Raw genomic sequence first — 16,265 nt, 5'->3', positions numbered from 1 at the left:
GCGGTGAATGTAGCAAGCAATTTAGTAAATTAACACTTATCTGACGAATAAACACCCGTCTCTTTTGAAAGAAACTCACCAGAAAACAGTTCCTAAACTGGCGTCCCTATCCGCTAAATAAACAATACCCAGTGCTAATAAACACGAAGGGTTTGGATGTACCCCGTGCTAATAAACACGAAGGGTTTAGACATCCAGCATGACGCCTTTTCTTTGAAAAGCGCCCAAAAAGACTCAAACAAAGAGCAAAACAATCAAACCTAAGACCTCCTCCTTGGATGGCGTCTAAACAGACTAATCGTTTGACGGCCTGAGAAGTGGCCTAGATTAGCGCCTCAAAATAGGCTCGCGAAACATTCAGACATAAGACCTCCTCCTTGGATGCCGTCTAAAAAGACTAATCATTTGACGGCCTGAGAAGTGGCCTAGATTAGCGCCTCAAATTAGGCTGATCACCTAAAACACTGAGGTTTCTGTCCAACAATTGGACCCAAAGAAATTTTTTTAAGAAATCAGTACCGAACTGATAGAATTAAAATACAGTGCACAACGGCACAGACTGTTTATACATAGCGCCCAAAGCGCAAACACACCAAATCAAATAAATGCCCGAAGGCACCAAAGTTATTACAAACGTCCACGGCGTCATCTAAACCAACTGCAACAAAACCTGCTCAAGGATGAGGGGCAATGGAACTCCCGTCCTGGACGTCTTGGCCTTCAGGGGAGTTCACCTCGTCTTCTTCTATGTTTTCCTCCCCGTCACTAACGAACTCGGGAGGATCTAAGCCCAAGCGCCTAGCCGTCGAAACAGCTATCTGGTGGGAGATACGGCGTTTGAACCAGGAAAAATCCTTCCCGTCCATAGACTGATCCCACGCCTTTTGGGCACTCTCCGAGATGGACTCCTCGCCCAACTTAAAAGAGCTTGCAGCCTCCTTGCTCACGGCCTCGATCTTCCCCTGCATGGCCTTGAGCTGACCTTCCAGAACGTTCACCTTGGAAGAGAAATCAGTCACCCGCTCTAAGACGGAAGAGTACTCCTTTCTCAGCACGGTAAGCCGCCCCTCATGTTCCAACAGCTTCTCTTCATATTTCTCAGCGTCCATCTCGGCCTTCTTCAGCTCTTCCGGCTTCAGAGCAATCTTCTTATCCGCGTCCAAGTTGATCAACCTGGCCGTCTTCTCGGCATATTGCTCATGATTCTCGATCTGGTCCTTGTGCTTGAGCATCTCATTGTGCATATCAAAGCGGTAGTTTCTACTCTCAGCACAGCGAATGAAAAGCTGTCAAAATACAATATAGAATTAAAAATAGCGTACACATATAATCATAACCACGGAAATATAGGGGTAAGTATCTCACATCAAGGACGAGAGACTGAATGGACCCAAAGAATCCCAAGTCAATCCCGGGGAGTGACCTCACGTACTCCTCAGGGATGGCCGCATACACATCGACAAGGATTTTATCCTTCGCCTCTGAGCTAAAACCGGCAGAAGGAGGGATGCTCGCCACCTCGGCCCGACGCATCCGCTTGAACATCTCAACTGAACCAAACACCAAGATTAATAAATATCGTGCAAATCCCAACCTGATATCACAAATTTAAAGTACAGAGACGCTAACCAATTGGCGAAGCTGCAGGAGGAGTAGAGGCATTATCAGTAGAAGGAGCCTCAGTCTCCTTGCCTTTACCCTTGTCCTCTCTGGACAAGGCGGTGGCGTCAGTCGCCGTAGTCTGATCGACTGATGCCTCGTCAGCAGCTGCTCCGGCAGTACCATCCATTTCGGCGTCCACCTGGGAAGGAACCTCCTTTTGCTCAGGAGGAGGAATGGGCGTCTGGATAGGAGGAACCTCCCCCTCAGCCGGGGGAGCGGACGATTTTTGTACCGACGGCTTGGTGACAGCGTCGGCCGGACCCATCTTCTTAAAGAAGGGCCGTTTTGGCTTAGGAGCCTCCGTCGAAGATGCCGGACGCTTCTTAGTAGCCGGCAAGGTGGGTTCCTAAAAGAAAAAGAAATCAGCGACCAAATCATGACCAGAAATGAGAAAAAAAATATATATATATATATATATAAATATATATAAATATATTACCTTGGCAACGTTGCCAGAGGCACCCTCACTGGACTTCTTGGAAGAGTCCTTCTTCTTGGCCTCCACGGCCTTGAGAATGTCCTCGGTATATACTTCGGACAGCCAAGCGGGTACTTCCACTACACCCTTGTCTTCGGGAGATAACCGATCCATGGCAGAACTTACAAAGCCAAGGGTTAGTAAAAAAAAATAAAAAAAAAAGAGATGGAAGAAAAATGTCTGAAAATCTACTGGGGAACTACCTCTACTCAAATAAGAACAAAGACCAACGGCCGAAAGAAAGACTATATTGGTGAACTGGCCGACATGGGGAAGCCAAGCATTAGGCACCCAGGCATGGCTTTTTGTCGACAGCCGATACATCTCAGCCTGGAACAAGGGCTTCACTAGTCCCCACTGTTAGGTTATGATACATATGATATTACATAAATCATGCGGAAACAACCATTAACCCAGGAATACATATTATTTACACATAATCATATAGCATAATTTAGATGCATACTCTTTGTTGCGTGCCCTCCCTAGCTGCGCCCGAACCGAACAAGAACAAGTCTTTAGGACTCCAAGTGTCGTCCCTCCGTAGATAGTCCACAGCACGTCCGGATCCGCCTTAAGATTGACCAACTAGAATCGCCCTTAAGGTACTAGAATTTTCGGCACTTTTGAGCAAGATGTGTGGCTGAATTTTTCTCTCAAAAACTCACTTTGAATACTTTTAAAACTCGTTATAAATTGTGAGCCCTAGCCTCATATTTATAGGGGTATGGAAAGGGAATCGAAATCCTACTCAGATACAAATTAATTAAACCTAGAATCCTACAAGAACTCTAATTTAATTAATTTATCAAATAGAATTAGGAATTTAATCATTAACCGAACTCTGCATGTTTTAGGAAACGTGCACGAACACAAACACTTGCACACACACGCACGGCAGCCACGATGGGCCCCCATGCGTGCGCGCGAGCAGCAGCCCACGCAGCGCCCGCGCGCGCTGCGCGCTGCGCGTGCTGTGCGCGCTGTGCGCGCTGCGCAGCCTGCTGGGCCTGGCCTTGCGCTGGGCCTGGCGAGGCTGTTTGTGCGGCGCGCTTGGCTTGCTGGGCGATGGCCTGGCTTCGTGCTGGGCCTCGTCCGGCAGGCCTCGTCCGATTCTTATTCGTACGATGCGCTTCCGATTAAATTTTCCGATTCCGGAATTCATTTCCGATACGAACAATATTTAATATTTCCGATTCCGGAATTAATTTCCGTTTCGAACAAATATTTAATATTTCCGTTTCCGGAATTATTTTCCGATTCCGGTAATATTTCCGATTCTGACAATATTTCCGTTTCCGGCAATATTTCCGATTCTGGCAATATTTCCATTTCCGATAATATTTTCCGATACGTACCATGTTTCCGTTTCCGGCAACATCTACGACTTGGATAATATTTATATTTCCGATACGATCCATATTTCCGTTTCCGGCAATATCATCGTTTTCGGAGTATTCATTTCTTGCCTGTGACGATCTTAGCTCCCACTGAAACCAAGATCCGTCGGTTCCGAATATTCATAGATGGAGTATTTAATGCCATTAAATACTTGATCCGTTTACGTACTATTTGTGTGACCCTACGGGTTCAGTCAAGAGTAAGCTGTGGATTAATATCATTAATTCCACTTGAACTGAAGCGGCCTCTAGCTAGGCATTCAGCTCACTTGATCTCACTGAATTATTAACTTGTTAATTAATACTGAACCGCATTTATTAGACTTAACATAGAATGCATACTTGGACCAAGGGCATTATTTCCTTCAGTCTCCCACTTGTCCTTAGGGACAAGTGTGCATTTCCTAATTCCTTTGTCGCTCGATGCTTGCTCTTGAACATAAGGTAAGAGTTGTCATCCTTATTATGTCCAGAGGTGTTCCTCGGTTTCAGAGTTCAACTGATCAAATAAACAGATAATCATAGCCTATGATTCATCCGAGCACGACCATGCATTTCACAGTTTCTAGCTCTCCGAGTGGCCTTGTACAACTTTTAAGCATCTCATCCCGATTTATGGGAGGACAATCCCAATCTTGCGATCTTGAGATTAGACTTCGTTTGATAGGTGATTACCTGAGCGTTGCCTTTATAGCCTCCTTTTACGGTGCGACGGTTGGTCAACGTCAAAGCAACCAGTTCTCAAACAAGTAATCTCAAATCACTCAGGTATTGAGGATTTAGTGTCTAATAATTTAATGAAATTTACTTATGACAGACTTTCATCTCTTACAGTAAAGTTTCATAGGTCTTGTCCGATACTAGTCTTCCCAAAGTAAGTATCTATGCAAATGATTATGACATTGCCATGTCCACATAGTTCAAGAAACATAACTACTAGTCATCTTGCATTCTAATCGTCTAACGTTTTCTATGCGTCCAATTTTATAGAAAACTCCGATTAGGGACCATTTTCAACCTTTGACATTCAAGTTCACTTGATAGACATTTCTTAGTCACAGGACTGGTCCTGACAGTCTATCTTGAATATACTGTCAAATTGAAGGGACTCATCATTTAATACTAAACCAAGATTAAATGGAATATGAAAACACATTTCATATATGATAAATGTTCAACCCCAATGTTTTATAACCATGGGCCTCAAACCCATCTTTAAAACAATTCATGGAATTCAAAGCTATGCTTGATTTCCAGTGCTACAACGTGAGTGTTGCTTCTCACTTGTTGCATAGGTTTAGTTATCATGCTTTGCCAATCTTAATATCCTTTTCATCGAATGTTCTTCGAGATATGATGATAAGATCTTTTCGAGTTTGTTTATTATGTGATCTAGTCTTTCTTACTTCGATGGTGGTTTTACTCATTTTGCAATGAAGAACCATCAAGTTAGCAGACGTTTTTCTTGCTTCAAGAGTGGTTCTACGCATTTTTCAATGAAGAAACATTAAGCCAGCAGATAGGTGATCTACCCAAGTTCAGTGAAGAACTTTAAACAACCCTGTTTTATTGCTTCTTAGGCAATAATCACTTTTACTTCAACTGTATAGGTTGCTAGTGATGCTTTGTTTGGATTTACTTATCCAAGCAGTTCACAGATATGTGGAAGACTTTCCAGTTGTATCTTAGAACATAGAAATTAATATTTAATTTCCCACGCAACAACTCATGGTCTCCAATCCATGTTGCCATTTCAAAACACGATGCTCTATAGCTCGTCCTTATCAATGGTTAACTCCAAAGGGTCTTGCTTGATCCTTTGTCAGTGTTTATGCGTGTAGCATCAATATTTAGCATATCTTTATTTCCTTGAATCAAGAACTATTCCTATGTACCTTTTCAAGTACCATAAGTATTCTTGATCTCAATCTAGTTGATCTTCACTTAGATCAATAGAGATTGGTATATGTTCGTCATGCCTAAAGTCATACGATACGTTTTTGGCGATCCTCATATTATATCATACATGATAAATTCTTTTGCAGAATAATTCCCAATTGAATTCTATTCATGTAACTTCAGCTCATCTAGTTTCAGTAGATACTAAATCCAGCTAAATTCTTTGACATATAATATAGGTTTAAGAATCTTACTTAGATTCTTTGATGTTTAACTTAGTAAATGCTTATACATAGTTCAAACATCCTTTACTTAGATTTATTCACATGGGTCGAATATCTCCAATGGAGACTTTCGTGTTTGATTTAGTAAATGCCATTACTTAATCCAAAATAATATCATAAGATCTTTGTAAATAGATCTTAATACCCAGTATGTACTAAGTTTCGCCATGGTCCATTATTGATGAATAATTTCAAATCTAAGTCATTAGCATTTGAATGTTATTTCACAATAGAGAGATATGTGTGTGATACACATAGGACCAATTAAGTTTTAAGTACTCCCACTAAACTTCTTATATATCTATAAGAATCATGTATATTTTATGAAACTAAAATACTTATTAGTTTCACTAAAATACAGTTCCAATTCCCAATTGCTTGCTTAAATCTGTACTTAGATTTTATAAGCTAGCTTTCCTTTTCAAGCATTTATTTGGATCCACAAACTCTATGACATAACATGTACATATTGTATTCCATCATTTGATTGAGGAATACGTTTTGTCATCCAATTGCCATATGTACCAATATGCAATCATTTCTTGAATTATAGACTTAAGCATTACGATTTTGCATGAGGTTTCAACACAATCCATGCCATGAATTTGCTTGTAACCTTTAGCAACTAATCTAGCTTTGTGTGTGAACACAATTCCATGTTTGATGGTTTTTATCCTTAAAACAAACTTGCAACCAATAGGTGTGAAACTATTCTTGCAAATCAACAAAATTTTAATTTTGTCATCAAAACATTGAGTATGTTTTATGGCCTTTAACCATCTAAAACATTTGAGTCTATATATGGCCTCTAACCATTTTAGGGAATCTGGGTTTCGTCATAGCTTTCTTACAAGTCACAAACTCATTAATCTACATGATAATAGTTTGACTGCAAGTTGTAGGTTTCTTCACTATTTAATAGAAGAATCTCATAGTTTCATTGACCTGATCTCTATGTTTCTTCACTATCTAATAGAAGAATCTCATAGTTTCAGTGACTTGAATTCTATGCCTACTTGGGTATAGAACATCAAACAATAGAATATCAATAGCCACTTGAAAGTCCTTTGAATATTATGTTCTCCTTGAAGCACTTGTAAAGTCTTCTAAGAGATATCTATTCTTTAAAGCCACTTCTAAAGTCCTTAAAGAATAAGTTCGGATTTTCTGAAGCACTTCGAAAAGCCTCCGGAATGTCCGTTTATGTTTGTTGTTCGCCTCGAAAACTTTCGAGGTCTATTTTCTCCCACTTGTCATTTTGGAAACGAACCTCCAAAAGGACATTATTTCGAGCAAACAAACATTATGTTCTCAAAAATTCGTGGTAGAAACAATACCCTTGTGTCTCATTTGAATAAATCACAATGAAACATATATCTATACTTGGACCTTAGTTTGTTGAATAACAAACACTAAGCTCCCACTGAGTTTAAGAACTCTTTAGATATATTATGAAAAGATATTCTGAAATTACTTTTCAATAGCTTTGACGAATTTGGTTTAGTTTGGTGGTAGTTGAGCATTTTGTTTTAGAAATTATAGGAAAAGTCTTTATGATCCATCATTGATTGAATCAAGTACTAATCGACTTCGATCATTCCAACTTAGATATGCCATATCTTATGGAGCTAGATTGTGAAATTACAACACACAATCATTGATGATCATATTTGGTCTCAAGTAATCATCAACATGATCTAACCTAGATCTTTATGATTTCTTGCCAAGTGGATTTTATACTTCTGAATCTTTGAACTAGCCAAACAGATTCAACTTATATCACATTTGAGTAAATAAACCTATATTCACTCAAATCCATGTGAAATAATAAAGTCATAAAATCTTTCTTTAGCTTTGAACTCTATCGTCTAGGCGTTCTAACAATAGTTCATATCTTTTGTTACTTTCAACAAGTAAAACTTGCTTGTCTTAAGTTGATCTAGAAATCAACCAACTTTCAAAAGTCCGTTAAAATAGAGCTTTTGAATGTTAACTTGTTGATATGGTCTAAGCAACAATGCCAAAGATTAGTGGAACTCAAATCAAGGGGTTGATTTGAACCTAGTAAAGTTCTTTAAAGAGTTGTTTGTTTTAATCAAGCATATTGACTCATTCTGTAAATGACCATTTCATTCAAATGAACAAACAATCAAGCATTGTTTTTGTTCTTCTGAATGTGAGTCTTTCTGTGTTTGAAGCAGAAATTTAGGTATGCTGATTATGGAACAAAATAGCCATTAAGTTCCAGCCTTTGAAAGGACTTAAAACAAACTAGATGACCCTACAACTAATGTAGCATTGCCATGCTTCATTTCCCACTTGTAGGTCATTAGTGTATCCTAGCTTCCATTGTTTGAGTTATTATCGAAGTAAGAACCTCAAGCGGTATATGATACCAAGGAAGTTTGATTGCTAGGTTACTTCTCTTTAAACATAAACTTATAGGTAGAAACGGAATCGTAAATTCCTTTCATGTGTTCCTTTGTTTTCCTATTTCTTGTACCCTTTCTTATAGCCTTAAGAATTGAATTCTCTAGTGTTGACTTTTATATTTTGTTAGACATGTCCAATGTCACTCCAACAAGGTTCTTTCCATTTAATTTATGTTGAATATTCTGTTTCAACTTGATGATCTTACCAGAAGCTTCTAAAGTTCTCTAAGCATCGATCTATTCGAATGTCTAGGGACTAGACTCATTCGAGAATTAAATGGACAAAGATATTAGGTTGTTAACCATTGGTAAAGCTGAGCGTATTAAACTCAATGCTTTATGATCTCAAAACTACAGTGTATTTTGAATTCACAAGCACCAATTGGTTTGCCATTCGATTTTGATACTCGAAAACAACCATAAAAGTCGCTATAAGAAACGTACATTTTAAATTGCTCATTTTCTCTCATTTCCGTGAATCGTTCTTGGATTCACTACCAATCGAGGAAATTTACTGTTACCTTTCTAAAAGGATTTACTGCAGTGCAAGATATTTAATTATAAACAATAATTAAAACATACATTGAAGCATGCAAAGTCTAAACATTTATCATGAATAATGACTTGAAAATTAAAGCAATCATGCAATTTAAACAAGTCATTAGCATTTTATTCGAGTTTATTGTTCCGGCAGGTGTGAATAAAATGATTCCAAGATCCTAAAATCATTGAAGAACTAAGCACAGTTTGTCGACTTAATCCTAAAACATCTTAGGTAAGCAAAAGCCTTTTGCTAATAGTCTAGAAACTATTCTTGGTTGATAGGTACGTCTAAGAACTTATTAGGTAAACCTATCGATTTTGCCACGACATAAAAGGACTCCTTACTTATATCGTTGAGTTTCACCAAAACTAACATGTACTCACAATTATTTGTGTACCTTGCCCCTTTAGGACCAATAAGTAACACCTCGCTGAGCGAAAACTATTACTAGATTGATGTAAAGGATATCCAAGCAAGTGTATATTTTGGCATGGCACCTTATAACTCAATTTTTAAGTTTGGAACTTAAGGCTCTTACTATGTTGGTTAGATTTTAAGTGAACTAAAATCCTTAATCATGCAACATAATCAAGCCATAATCTTATGCATAATTAAGACATATTTAAAGCAATAAATAACTTAAAGCATGCATAAGATAAAGGTGATCTAGTATGGCCCGACTTCATCTTGAAGCTTTGACTTCAAAGTCCGTCTTGAAAATCTCCGTGGGAGGCACCATTTTCTTCAAATAGGATAAGCTATAATTAAAACTAATTACAACTATTTGATGGTACGCAGACCATATTTGAATTGAAAAACAACTTTGGTACTTTAGACCAATTACATTCAAATTAATGGTACGCAAACCATATTTTCTATCCTATTTGGGTCATACTAGTCACTTCATAACCTGCAAAACAGTACATATACAATATATACCATTCACCCATTCATTATCATGAATGGCCCACATAGCTGGTTAGTAAAACACATTATGCATCACGTAAACATTTGCAGCAATTAATCAAGGGCACCAATAATCTACCAATTATTCAGTCCTTATTAATTCTAATCAAGTTGTTTTAACCTTAAGGATTTGTAGACCTAATCAAGAGTTTTATGACTAAAAGGGCTCCCACTTAAACCAATAAATTCATATGCTTTACTAATTTTTAAACATAAAAATGTATTTCAAGTCTAACCGGAAACATACAAATTTAATTAAAATTTAAAGCTCATATAAATTTATAATTGAATCCAAAAAGTTTAATTTAATTTCAGTTGTATTTAAATTAATTCATGATTTTAATTTTAGTAAAATAATTAGAATAAATAAAATTTATTATAATTACAATATTCAAAATTAAAATACTAGAAAATAATTTAAATTATTAATTTTAAAATTAATTAAAATTACGTAAACTGAAAATTTTCAAATTAAACATTCAAAACGATCTAATCGTAACGCAAACACCCTACGCATCGCACGCCCATGGGCCGCACGCACACAGCCATCGCTGGCCATGTGCGCGCAGCCCATGCGCTCGTCGCATAGCTGCTGCATCTCCATCGCAAGCCATCGCACGCTGTGGTGCTTGCTGCGCGCGCGCCAGCGCTCGTCGCACGCGAGACATCGCTCGCAGTGCGCGCGAGCCATCGCTCGCTGGGCGCGCGACATCGCTCGATGTGCGCGCGAGCCATCGCTCGCTGTGCGCGCGAGCCATCGCTCGCTGTGCGCGCGAGCAACGCTGGGCGCAGCGCTCGTGGCACGCGAGCTTGCGCTCGCTGCGCGCGAGGCTGCGCGCTCTTGCGCGAGGCAGTGCGCGTTGTGGCGCAGCTCGCTTGCTGCACACACGCGACTGCCTTGGCTCGCCCTTCGCCCATGCCCATTCGTCCATTGCTTGTGGCCCACGACACAAGGCAGGGCTGCTGCCTTGTGCTCGTGCACTACGCCCTTGCTCATTGCATTCGTGCCGCACGGGCGACGAGCTCCCTTACTCGTCGTCGCATGCCCGCATTATACAACACCCCTTAAGGGTAACACGAAGCGTCCATTGCTTTGTGCGTGCAAGTTATATGAACGAATCGCATAAAAAAAATTTAAAATTTATAAAATTAATGACAAATTAATAAATATTATTAATTTCATAATTTTAGGGCGAAAAATCGAAAATTTATTATCCAATTGATTTCCGATTGTTATGGATTCAAGTCTAGGTCATAAAAATTTAAAATTTATCATAAATTTACAATTTTTATGGTGGTTTTTAATCATAGGTTTCTAATTAAATTACAATTAATTATGAAAATCAAATTAATTCTAAATTATTCTAATTTTCAACAAATTAATCATAATTACAAATTAGATTGCATAATTAACAAGACTAGGCATTCAAACTTGTTAAACATATGCAGTAGGTCAATCAAAAATTCAAGATTTATCAACAAGAATCGCAAATATTTAATTTAACATCTTAAATTTACGAAATTTTGCATTCGAAAAACTAAAACCTTCGAAAAGTCATAGTTAGGCTTCGAATTTGAGAATTCTGGGTTCGGCAGAAAAACACCATTTTTGTCAAAATTTTAGAATGCCTTTTACATGCGGAATTGACACAAAAATCACTCGATTTGGATGAGTAACGAAGAAACTGCCGAAAAACTGCGTACGTATAATTAAATAAACGCAATTTGCAATTAATTAACAATTACGAAAATTAATCACCCCTTTTAATTCTTGCAAATTTGTAATATTTAACCATGTTTATGCAATTTAGATTATGAAAATAATAAGGGGCTCGTGATACCACTGTTAGGTTATGATACATATGATATTACATAAATCATGCGGAAACAACCATTAACCCAGGAATACATATTATTTACACATAATCATATAGCATAATTTAGATGCATACTCTTTGTTGCGTGCCCTCCCTAGCTGCGCCCGAACCGAACAAGAACAAGTCTTTAGGACTCCAAGTGTCGTCCCTCCGTAGATAGTCCACAGCACGTCCGGATCCGCCTTAAGATTGACCAACTAGAATCGCCCTTAAGGTACTAGAATTTTCGGCACTTTTGAGCAAGATGTGTGGCTGAATTTTTCTCTCAAAAACTCACTTTGAATACTTTTAAAACTCGTTATAAATTGTGAGCCCTAGCCTCATATTTATAGGGGTATGGAAAGGGAATCGAAATCCTACTCAGATACAAATTAATTAAACCTAGAATCCTACAAGAACTCTAATTTAATTAATTTATCAAATAGAATTAGGAATTTAATCATTAACCGAACTCTGCATGTTTTAGGAAACGTGCACGAACACAAACACTTGCACACACACGCACGGCAGCCACGATGGGCCCCCATGCGTGCGCGCGAGCAGCAGCCCACGCAGCGCCCGCGCGCGCTGCGCGCTGCGCGTGCTGTGCGCGCTGTGCGCGCTGCGCAGCCTGCTGGGCCTGGCCTTGCGCTGGGCCTGGCGAGGCTGTTTGTGCGGCGCGCTTGGCTTGCTGGGCGATGGCCTGGCTTCGTGCTGGGCCTCGTCCGGCAGGCCTCGTCCGATTCTTATTCGTACGATGCGCTTCCGATTAAATTTTCCGATTCCGGAATTCATTTCCGATACGAACAATATTTAATATTTCCGATTCCGGAATTAATTTCCGTTTCGAACAAATATTTAATATTTCCGTTTCCGGAATTATTTTCCGATTCCGGTAATATTTCCGATTCTGACAATATTTCCGTTTCCGGCAATATTTCCGATTCTGGCAATATTTCCATTTCCGATAATATTTTCCGATACGTACCATGTTTCCGTTTCCGGCAACATCTACGACTTGGATAATATTTATATTTCCGATACGATCCATATTTCCGTTTCCGGCAATATCATCGTTTTCGGAGTATTCATTTCTTGCCTGTGACGATCTTAGCTCCCACTGAAACCAAGATCCGTCGGTTCCGAATATTCATAGATGGAGTATTTAATGCCATTAAATACTTGATCCGTTTACGTACTATTTGTGTGACCCTACGGGTTCAGTCAAGAGTAAGCTGTGGATTAATATCATTAATTCCACTTGAACTGAAGCGGCCTCTAGCTAGGCATTCAGCTCACTTGATCTCACTGAATTATTAACTTGTTAATTAATACTGAACCTCATTTATTAGACTTAACATAGAATGCATACTTGGACCAAGGGCATTATTTCCTTCACCCACTCCCTGGACGAGAGGCGAGGGTAGGCGTCAGCTCTAGACAAATAACGGGGCCGACGGTTCCAACGAGAAAGACGTCTGGAAAGAGAGAGGTCTTCCATTCGGACAACAGACCACTTCTTCCTCCACCAAACCCAACTAGAGGTCTTACCCACCACCGTCTTATATCCCCGATGGCTGTAAAGGGTGAACCACCCCTGGGTAGAACGAGAAGAAGGGGCAATAACTACGAGACGAAGGAAAGCAGGAAAGGAAGGGGTGACGCCGCTCAAAGCACACTTGGCAATAAAACCAAAAACATTTGCCCATGAGTTGGGCGTCAATTGAGCAAGGCCAATGTCATACCCCTCTAAAACGTCCATCACAAAGGGGTGCAATGGAAATCTAAGCCCAACCTAAAGGCAGCAGTATAAACGGCTACCTCTCCTTGGGAGAGTTGGTCCACGGAGTCATGAGGTCGAGGGCTCCTAAGGCTAAAACCTGGAGGCAAGAGCAGAAAACGCTCAAAGTCACGACCCTGCTCCCTCAGGTACCGCAGCCATTTCATGCTGGGAAAGATATCCGACGGAAACAGATTGACGTCTTCCTTCCCCCGGACCATAGGAGGAAGATTTTTTGCAAACTCCTCGTCTGAGGAGCTAGAGGAGTCATCTTCAAAATCCTCGCGTGGAACGCGGGGACGGGAAGCCACATTCTTCCTTCTCCTAGGAGAATGTGCTGTTCTAATGGCCCCGTCTCCTGTATCATGGGAAGAATAGACTCCACTCCTACTTCCTTGGGACGGGTTCGAAAAAGGAACCCTATCGTCCCCCTCTCGCGGTGCAGCCCATGCACGCACATTAGCTGTCTGTCTAATTCGAGCCATACCGTCCTGCATAAGGGACAGGACGTCTGACTTTAGAAAAGAATTAAAGGGATAGGTGTCATAACCCCCAAGACGCCTCCACATAATACTATAAACAATAAACGAGAGAGGTCCCACAAGCATACAAACAACAAGGTGTTGATAGAAAACTTACCAGAAAATGATCAAACTGATGAGAAGTCTTGGAAAATCCTCTAAACCCTCAAGAACACTGGACAGCAAATCCAAGAACACTTAAGCGCACGCACTAGCAGATCTTTGGAAGGACGAAATTTACTTTCTCTCTCTAAAAGAAAAATCGCTCTGAAGTAACAAAAGAAAAATGAAAGAGGAATTGAAGCTTTTAAAGGAAAATCTAAGATCTGAAAAGCCCTCACATGTGGCGTTCCTTCCGATCAAGCAGCCTACCCCACAGTGACAAGGGGCATCCTCCTTGAGAGGCAAATGATGTGGCCTAAAAGAATGCCACCTGACTGCACTATCAAAGCCCAGAAGAAAGAGCCCAAAAGCTTGCCTACGAGCATTTTTCAAACTTCACAGGGCCCAGGCCCAAATGATTAAGAGGTCCACATTGGGCCTAAACAAGCCTCCAGAACCAATGCAGGACACGTGTCCCAATCTTGCGTAAACACTCAATCATGCAGGACCAGTTCCCGAGAAACCCTAGCACTATAAATAGTGCAGATCCCTAGGTAAAAGGGCAATGAATTCTTGCTCAACAACAGAAAACCTATCTTTGCTCTGCCTTCTCTCTACAAATTACTTATCTCTCTAGCTTATACTTACTTAAGCATCGGAGGGAATATTCCTACGGGAATATTCTTGTTTTGCAGGTTGCCAGAAGTTCGTGCCAGGTCATACTTGATACCTCCGAGGAGCGCGTGCCACGTCAGCACCGTAAAAGTTCCCACAACACATTCCTTCCATTATCACCTCAATGAATTCTTGGTCTTTCTGTTTTTTCAGATATGGTGGGTAGAACTTATTCCTTAAGGAAGCCTTAAATGATTCCCATCCAAAGATAGGTGTAGCTCTGAAGGTGTTCTCACATCTTTGCCACCATAAATCAGCTTCTCCCCTAAGGTAATAAACAACACTATTAACCCTAAGGTTCTTTGGGTAATTCACAGCTACAATCATCTTATCAAACTCCCTTAGCCGCGCGGTTTTCTAGTACGCTTGGGTTAATCTCCCCTTAGTACAATGGATGCTTACTTTGGGCCACCTTTTTTAACATTTCCCCATCTAGATCAAGCCCTGGATTGTTCCTAGCTTGTGCTAAGTTCTGCACTACCTCAGCTAATTGTCTAACCACATCAGCAATTCCTTGGTTAGCCATATTCCTTCTCCTGAATAAAATAAAAGACTGACTTTAATGACTGGGTTGGACACGACATTACTAAAGTATAAATCCACTTAAACAAGCCAAATCAGTAGCATATAAGGCAACAAAAATTTTGGACCCTATGGGGAAGTGGCGCCACTTTGGGCTAAACCCCACCTTTGTTCGTAACACAAATTCGAGTGGTAGAAAATTCAACCACGATACATGTAGAGTTTCATTGAAGAAATATCAATAAATCCCTTTGCGATAATCACTCAACTTAAAATGGAACTTAGAATTTAAGGGTAGCGAAAAGAATCTAAGTACTTTATTACTTCAATAAAGAGTTCTACATCCTTTGGATAATACTTTATTCTACTAAGACCATAAAGAATAAATTACTTAAACCATAAATAGTAGCTTTGCTACTTTATTATCCAACGAAAATAAATGAGTACTAAACTATTACAAATACTCAAATGCTAAAGGCATCTCGACGATCATTCCTTTCGTTGTAGTGCTCTGGAGTGAATTCTTGATCTTCAGGGTCATCCATGTCTTCTTCAGGATCAGAATCATTCTCCATATTCTCATCATTTTGTTGTGGCGTACTATTAACTTCATCATTAGCTTCAAGTTCGCCTCAGAATCACTAGATATCTCAATAGTTGGTTCACGCTCTACAGGATTAGGATTCTCAATTTCAACAACATCATCATCACTATACTCATTCACAATCTCATCATCATCTTCATTCATAGAATTCTCAACATCACCATCACCTTCTATACGATCTAAGTTTAGGCTTTCTACAAACCTACCATCCTCATAACTCTTTTACGCAAGCTCTAAAATAATGGTCATGACTTCCATGTCATACCTCCATCTACCATCATGAGTACCATGCTTAAAGTAATTAGGAGTACCATCTTCGTAATGCATATCATGAAATTGGTTCTTAAGGGCAATGTATGGTGTCCTATGAGGCAAGCAATGAATAACCATCTCAGACATAACATCCTTATTCCTTAGATGAGGGAAATCATTGACTGTAGCATAGTAGTTACAAGCAAACTCAATTTTCTTCGCATAAATGTGTGGAGTTTCACAGTCCAACTTCTCTAGTTGTCCCAGGTTAGAGAACTTTGAAGGCAA

The sequence above is a fragment of the Spinacia oleracea genome, chromosome 3, assembly GCF_020520425.1.
Source record: "Spinacia oleracea cultivar Varoflay chromosome 3, BTI_SOV_V1, whole genome shotgun sequence".
Taxonomy (NCBI): Eukaryota; Viridiplantae; Streptophyta; class Magnoliopsida; order Caryophyllales; family Amaranthaceae; genus Spinacia; species Spinacia oleracea.
This window is presented reverse-complemented; position numbering follows the sequence as displayed.